This window comes from Gorilla gorilla, chromosome 16, assembly GCF_029281585.2.
Source record: "Gorilla gorilla gorilla isolate KB3781 chromosome 16, NHGRI_mGorGor1-v2.1_pri, whole genome shotgun sequence".
NCBI classification, from domain to species: domain Eukaryota; kingdom Metazoa; phylum Chordata; class Mammalia; order Primates; family Hominidae; genus Gorilla; species Gorilla gorilla.
The window spans coordinates 42623949-42633002 of record NC_073240.2 but is presented as its reverse complement, the minus strand read 5'-3'; positions in this window follow the sequence as shown (position 1 = coordinate 42633002).

Below are 9054 nucleotides of genomic sequence, written 5' to 3'. Positions count from 1 at the left end.
TTCATAAATCCTAAGAACTTATTCCTAGAAATATCTCCCTCATTTGGCACTGTTGTTCAATTAGCCCAGTGTGTTATTTTAAATAAGCAAATATTCACTGAATGCCTATCATGGCCAGGCACAGCAGTAAAGAATACTAGCATGCAAAGGACCTCATGGGCCCTTCTAGATAGAGTCCCACATCTCTTACATTATTACTGCAGTATCCTAATCGGTCTCCCTATTTTTGCCCTTGCCCCTCTGCAATGTAGTCTCAACACAACAGCCAGAGAAGTCATGACAAAACATAATTCAGATCATGTTAATCCCTTACTAAAACCTACTTTTTTTTTTTTTTTTTTTTGAGGCAGTCTCACTCTGTTGCCCAGGTTGGAGTGGAGTACAGTGTTACATTCTCAGCTCACTGCAGCCTCTGCCTACCGTGTTCAAGTGATTCATGTGCCTCAGCCTCCTGAGTAGCTGGGACTACAGGTGCGCGCCACCATGCCCAGCTAAGTTTTGTATTTTTAGTAGAGATGAGGTTTCACCATGTTGCCCAGGCTAGTCTTGAACTCCTGACCTCAAGTGATCTGCCCGCCTCGGCCTCCTGTAACCTGGGATTGCAGGTGTGAGCCACTGCATCCGGCCAACCGTCTACTAATTTTTGCTCATTCTTTGAGTAAAGATCCAGTTCTTACACGAGCACTTCCTGATCTGCCCGAATCCTCACACACTGTGACTTTATCTCCTACTACTTTCCTTCTCACTTTTTCTGCAGCAGCCACAGCGACTTTGCTATTCTCCTAGCAGGCCTGTCACACTCCCATCCTAAAATCTTTACTCAATATTTCCTTTTCCCTTTTCAAGTCTACTCAAATGTCAGTTCTCAGTGGGGCCCTTCCTGACCACCAATATTTAAAATCGCAAACACTCTCCCAAAACACACTCATACACACTCCCTAGCAACTCTTCCTTGCTTTATTTCTGGCTAACATTTGTCATGCTAATATACTATATAAGGTGCCTTTTTATTTTATGTTACTTCACCCATCATAAGACTATAAACTCCATGAGGGCAAGGAGTTTTGATTGTTCTTGTTTCGAGGAAGCTTATACTCTAGTTGAGGACACATACAGTGATGTGTTTTAGAGAAGATTAAATTGGGAGCACCTGAGTGGCAACCTTAGTTGGGTGACGAGGAAAGTCTCTCAGAGGAGTCAAAGTTTAAGCTGCTGGTGAGTGAAAGAAAGGAAACAGCCATATGAAGATGGTGGGGAAGAGCATTCCAGCCTTAGCGAGCAGCTGCTGCAAAGTCCCTGAGGGTCTTGAGAATGCATTAAATGTGTTCAGGAAACAAAGGCCACCAACCAGTATGGCTGAAGCATGAGGGAAGAATGATATGACATCATGGGATTGGATGGCACCACCTAGGAGAGTAGTGGGAGAAAATCACCTCGGACAGCCCTGGGGAGATAAGACAATGCCAATAAATGAGACTGAGAAGGGACAACCAGGGGAATTTGCTGAGAGTGGTGTCACAGATGCCAAAGAAAGAGGAACAGCCTGTGTGCCAAGTGTGCTGAGAGGCCAAGGAGGACGGAAGTAAGCAATGGGCTTAGGAACATGGATGTCATTGCTGACTCTGACTCTGAAGTGTGTTGAGAAATGGGAGGTGAAGAACTGGTGAAAACCATGACTATAAAGATTTCAAAAAGGTTTGCTGTGAGGAGGAATGGAGAAGCAGCATTATAGCTGAGGAAGGAGTGGAGCAAAGGGCAGATTCAGGTTTTCTCCTGTTGGTTTTTTTTTTTTTTAAAAGAGAAGATACTACATTGGTGACTTTTAGACTTCTTTTTTTTCAAGTGACCTGCCATAAGAATTACATTTCCATTGAGACTTACTACACGCATACTTAAAATTACGAAAACAAAAATTTTGACCAGGCACGGTGGCTCACTCCTGTAATCCCAGCACTTTGGGAAGCCGAGGCAGGTGGATCACTTGAGGTCAGGAGTTTGAGACCAGCCTGGCCAATATGGTGAAACCCTGTTTCTACTAAAAATACAAAAATTAGCTGGGCCTTGTGGCGCGTGCCTGTAATTTCAGCTACTCGGGAGGCTGAGGCATGAGAATCGCTTGAACCCCGAAGGCCAAGGTTGCAGTGAGCTGAGATTGTACCACTGTACTCCAGCCTGGGCGACAGAGTGAAACTGTGTCTAAAAAAAAAAAAAAAAAAAAAAAAAATTTGTACAAAACAATACTCCTGTTATGTGTAAAACAATCTACTTTCTTCATTTTAAAAAAAATGCTGCTTATAGTCCACTAAAATATTTGCAAGCCCCACTAATGGGCTGTGACCTGAAGTTTGAAGAACACTGGGTAGTATGTTGGTGTTAGCTCATACTGGCTTGTGACAGCCATTTTTGTACATAACTTCCATGTTGATACCTTGAAGTTATCCAGGGCAACTGCTAGAACTTAGGACCTTTTTCCCCCAAAGAACAAGATCTTAAACATTTACCAGCACGCTACTGACTTTACTCATGTGAATGATCCGTGGAGAGGAGAAACTGATCATGCAGGAGAGGGGATGGTGTTCCCAATAAAAGTTGCGAAAACCAGTTTCAGAACAATAGATATTGCCAATTATTTGCCACAACTGCCTGAGAGTTATGCAGATAAAAGGATCACTTCTGGTAGGATCAATTTCTTTTTCATCTATATTGTCCTCTTTCCTTGCCCAAGAAGCCACATTTATATGGTATAATATAGCCACACATTTAGAAATAGTCTTTTTTTTTTTTGAGACAGAGTCTCACTCTATTACCCAGGCTGGAGTGTTGTGGTACAATAATGGCTCGCTGCAGCCGTGACCTCCTGGGCTCAAGTGATCCTCCCACCTCAGCCTCCCAAGTAGCTGGGACTACAAGTGCACACCACCATGCCTGACTAATTTTTTTTTTTTTTTTTTTTTTTTGGTAGTGATGGGGTCCCACTGTGTTGCCCAGGCTGGTCTTGAACTCCTGGGCTCAAGCAGTCCTCCTGCCTCTCAACCTCCTGAAGTGCTAGGATTACAGGCATGAGCCACCATACCCAGGCAAAATTAAGTCTTACAAGCAAAATGTTAAATTATATATATATAGCCCACATTTTTAAAAAAACTAGTAAAAAAATCATGATTTTAGACATGAATTGTAAGCTGTTGCTACTTAGCAGGGTTAACTGATTAAACAGAAATAGATGCCATATTCTATCGATGTGAACCGTATTGTTTCAAGCTAAGGAATACTCTGGCAGTGATTTTGCTTATTGTTTTGTTGCTGTGTTATTTTTGTTAACATAATTTTAAAATTTTTGGACCCCCTCTCCAACCATCCATGAAATAGCGGTGCTAAGTGCCGGGAAAATGTGCTCCAACTCAATAATTTTGGAATACAAGTTAGATATGATAAAACAGTATCAAGAACTTTAAAGAACTGCCTTGGTATGCTGTGAATTTAGAAACCAGAACTCCGTCACAGAACCTGTGACAATAATGATAAAAAAAATATATGAAAGCAAAAATTTGCCACAATGGATTCTACATTTGTGAGCGCTGAGAACACATACCCTGCTATTCTCATGAGAAAATTAATCAAAATATGTAGGTTTTAAATTATGCAACATCTTCAGGAATGCATTCTTTACAAAACCACAATACTCACATCCTTATACATACATCTGCTTCCCCAGGAAGTGTCATGGACGGTGTCTTCTACCTCTTCTGATTATCTTCCCCAATCTAAAGGAATTCATTTCTCCTTTGAATCCTCTTGCTTTGACCTAATCTCCCCTACACCCCAATACTAGCCCCATCCATGAGCACCAAACTTTTTTTTCACCCTCCAGACCCCCTATGATCAGATTCACCAGGCTTACCTCTGAAGTTCTACAGGATCATGTCCCAAATCCAGTCTTTTCAGGTGGGAGAAACAAGCTTCTAGAACTATGGTTTTGTCGTAAAATAAAAGAATCTTAGTGACGAGAGGGATCTTAGGAGGAGTATAAATTAATTCATCTCAATAGCTCAAAGGATGAGATAGCCTATTTTGTGAAATACATTTTTTGAATGGCTTACAGACTATGATGTTAGTACTAAAAAATGCTGAATTATTTGATATGAGGAAAATGTATCTGAAATTATGTAAAATGTAAAGGCAAAATGATACTAAAAATGTATAAATAGTATACATGGGCCGGGCACGGTGGCTTATGCCTGTAGTCCCAGCACTTTGGGAGGCCGAGGCAGATGGATCACGAGGTCAGGAGTTCGAGACCAGCCTGGACAACATAGTGAAACCCTGTCTCTACTAAAAATACAAAAATTAGCCAGGAGCGGTGGCAGGCGCCTGTAGTCCCAGCTACTCTGGAGGCTGAGACAGGAGAATCGCTTGAACCTGGGAGGCGGAGATTGCAGTGAGCCGAGACTGCGCCACTGCCCTCCAGCCTAGGTGACAGAGCAAGCTCTGTAAAAAAAAAAAAAAAAAAAACAGTAAAAAAAGGTGCATATGTATATGCTGTATATATCCAGTAACAGTCAGACAGTAATTTACATACACATATTTAGCAAAGTGCAAAAGAATGATGTTTAATGTAGTGTTCATTGTTATCTTTTCTCTTGCAAAATTACTGAGATTCGTTAAAAGGCTTCCCTCAGCAAGGCAGTCTCAATATTTAACCAACCCTTCCAGCGCACAGCTGATCTCTTCCAGCTTGTGTTTACACAGTTCATTTTAAAGCAACAAGTAAAACCTCAGGAATTTGTACGGCACGTTAGAGCAAGCAAAAAAATTGAGGTGATTTTTTTAAATTAAAAAAAAAGCTGTTGAATCCAACCAAGTACTCTTCCAAAAATATTTTATCTGGGAGTATTTTAAAACATACACAAGAGGACCTCCTCTTTCGGCTTTGGAGCCCCCTCCCTCTGTCTCTGTACGGGGGAGCGTCTTCCTTCAGCCTTCTCTTTTCTTTCTTGCCTATTAAACTCTCTGCTTCTTAAAACCAAAACCAAAAACAAACAAAAAAAGCACACAAAAGTAGAGAGATGGTGTGATAAATACCTGTGCTTTCATCGCCCAGCTCCAGCAATTATCAACGTGGCCAATCTTGTTTCACCTACACCTCACCCACTTCCTCCCCACCACTGGTTCATTTTGAAGCAAATCTCAGACTTCATTTAATCTGTAAAAGCTTCAAAACTAACTGTTAGATTTAAAGGTTTAATAAGATCCAGCTGGGCTTAATTTTTTGGCCAGAAGACTTTACAGGTGATATGTAGTTCCAATTGCAACTCATCAGGAGACAGAAAATATCTGGTTGTTTTTCTTTTTATGATATCAAAACCAGTTAGTGGTTTCAGATGTTGTTAGCCTGATCCATCTGTTACGAAGTTCCCATCAGTGTTTGATCAGATGATTTTAGCATCTAGCTATTGATGGTCATTGCCTAGATACGTTATTTCATTAGGAATTGAAAATGGTGATATTTCAATTCTATCATTTCTCCTGCATTTGTTAGTAAGAATTCTTTTTCTCCTTTCTCTTTCTTTTTCTTTCTTTTTCTTTCTTTCTTTTTTCTCTTTCTTTCCTTCTTTCTTTTTCTTTCTCTTTCTTTCTCTTTCCTTTCTCTTTCTTCCTTTCTTTCCTTTCTCTCTCTCTCTTTCTTTCTCTTTCTTTTTTTGACAGGGTCTCACTCTGTCACCCAGGCTGGAGTGCAGTGGTGCGATCTTGGCTCACTGCAACCTGTGCCTCCCAGGCTCAAGCGATCCTCCCACCTCAGCCTCTCGAGTAGCTGGGACTACAGGTGCATGCCACCATGCCCGGCTAATTTTTGTATTTTTGTTAGAGATGGGGTTTTGTCATGTTGCTGACGCTGGTCCTGAACTCCAGAGCTCAAGCCATCTGCCTTCCTCAGCCTCCCAGGGTGCTGGGATTACAGGCCTGAGCCATTGCGCCTGACCTAAGAATTACTTTATTAGGAAATAGTGCTTGATAAATAATGCTTCTTTTTGTATATTTGGCACAGTGTATCTTTAGATAGATTCCTAGAAGCTGCATTTTTTGTGTCAAAGGTTAAATGCCATGTAATTTTGCTAGATATGAGTCCAAGCACTTCTTGAGAATTCATTTAAATTCTGTCTCTGCTCTACCATAGGGGAAGGTCCGGGCTGTTCTGATGGGAAAGAGGTATTGGAGGTGAGGCCCAAGAGGCTGTAGTGGGAAACCTCGCACCTGAAATGACAGGAGAATCCAAATTAAGGGAGCGTGTGGGATCAGGAGCCACATGAAAAGCCAAAGGCCAGGAGCCAGGAAGGAAATCTAGAGAATTTCAAATAGGGCCAAGAGCAGATATGGAAGCTTCCATCCAGGAACATAAATGTGGGAAAAATGAATACAAAAACAGGCTTGGAACAAATTGGAGAGGGTCCAAGGTCATTACCCCAAACAGCAGCTGCTCTTTTACACTATTTTTCTTGGCTGGCTGGAACATAAGACAAAGGCACAGGGCTGTTTGCACATGTTTCTGTCACGCCGAGGGCAGCTAACCGAAGGAGGATGCGGTAGCTGAAACCCAGTCTGTACTTCAGCCACTGCCCCTCCACCCCCAAAAGGATAGGAGTGAAGGGAGGAAGACCACCTTTTTCTAATTTGCACAAAGATGCATTTGGCCTAACAAAATGGGCAAGAATTATCCCAAATCTCCTTCCACTTTTGCAGTTATATTCATATTTTTCTTCATAATTTAGCTATACCATGGCACTTTTAAACTCGATCTGTAGTAGGAGGGTGAGGCTCAATGTTATGGTCCTTTGCATTTTGATCCATAAGCAAACAGTTGTTGTTTATTTTAGAAAAATGGTTTCCAGGTGTAACTGCCAACTGCTGAAACCTTAGGGTTATGTGAGGTGAGGCATGTTGATACTTTAGTTTATTTGGAGATGGGGGAAGCAGGAAAAACAGCAAACCATTGCAGTATCTGGAATTGATATGGATCTTTGTGTTTAAGACAGGGAACTGAAGCCTGGCTGTACCATACATACTTTAAACATTTCTGCTTATGTAACCGCTAATCGAATTTTGAAAAACTATATAACTTTTCACACTTTTTACAAGGATGTTTAGGTTTAATTAGTTGAAAAGATATACATTCTAGAATATTGTAAATATGACATTTTAAATAAAAATTGTTACACCACTCTTTTAAATGTATTAAATGGGGTCGGATGCAGTGGCTCACACCTGTAATCCCAGCACTGTGGGAGGCTGAGGCAGGAAGATTGCTTGAGGCCAGGAGTTTGAAACCAGCCTGGACAACATAGTGAGATCTCACCTCTACAGAAAATTTTAAAATTAATGTATTAAATGAAATATTAGCACCAAAGTGATTTGATATTCACCATCATCCAATGGAAAAAAAGAAAAACACTGCCAAGCTTTTCTTTAAAAGAAAACCCCAAGGACAACCAGCAGAAGGATTTTACATCCTCATTTTACATTGCTCCTTTCTCTCTTGAAAATGTATTTCCATCCCATTCCCCCAAATAATTTTATCTAGTGTAATATATTTTTAACGCTTAAAAACCTTTCCTTGATCATTCATTATGTCTCTGCAACAAAAATATTAATATAAATTAATATTTCTGTGGTCTTCAATTCCTGCAGTCTTAAGGCTCTAAATGTTCAAGATTCTTTCAATTTAGTTATTTTTACAAGTCTTTTTATTGTTACCATGATCCATACACAATCAAAATAAATAAATTTTATCATTTTGTAAATCATTGTTAAACAAAATTTTATGGGAAATTATCATTTTAATGACAGAGGGTATTTCAGAGCCTTTGTTAAAGGAGGCTCTGCAGGCATCAGCTTGAATTTCCTTTACTTGGGAAGGTGGGTTTTTTATATGTCTCAGGGCACTGCATAATATTAAAATAAAGGATGGGCCGGTGCAGTAGCTCACACCTGTAATCCCAGCAATTTGGGAAGCCGAGGTGGAAAATTGCTTGAGCCCAGGAGTTCGAGACCAGCCTGGGCAATACAGTGAGATCACCATCTCTACGAAAAATAAAATAACTAACTGGGTGTGGTGACACACGCCTGTAGTCCCAGCCATTCAGGAAGCTGAGGTGGAAGAATCACTTGAGCCGGGAGGCTGCAGTGAGCTGTCATCAGCCACCGAACTTCAGCCTGAGCGACAGAGTGAGACGCTGTCTCAAAAAATATGTATATACTATATATATGCACACACACATGCAAACACATATATATACACACACACATCTTATATATATACATCATATATACGTATTTGCGTATAGATACACCTATATAGACACACCCATATATACATTATAGACACATATATATGATGTATATATGTACACACACGTGTATATATACACATATACACACATATACACATACACACGTGTATATACACACTATACATGTTTACATAGCATATATGTATATATCATATATGCATACATATATATGATGTGTGTGCATGCATATATAAGGTATGTATATATAGAATATGTATGGGGAAATATATAGGATATATATATGGGGATATATATATATATGATGGGGGTGAAAGATTTTGGTAAAGCAGGAGAAGGGCAATTATGAAATGAGAAATAGAAAAAGAGCCAGCTTAATGCCTTAATTGCAGGGACTTTCTGTCTCAGACCAATGTTCAGAAAAGAGTACAAATGGAGGTTGATGGTCCCCACCTGAAGACCCCAGGCAGGGTCCTCACCTACCCCTGGGCTTGTGCATACCTCAACTGGAAGACCACTGGCCCATGTAATATTAGATGAGATCCTTTATCTAGAAATGGAGAGTAATAAAACCCACCTTGCAGAGTTGTGAGGACTAAACAAGAGAATCTCTGTCCACTGCTTGCTTGTATTATGCTGTGTAAACACATGGTAAATGGACATTGCTGTCTGAGTTGGGCATTTATTTTTATTGCTGTTCTTATTGGTGGTAAACATGTTATGAATAATTAAGATAAGGGATGAAGAATATTTG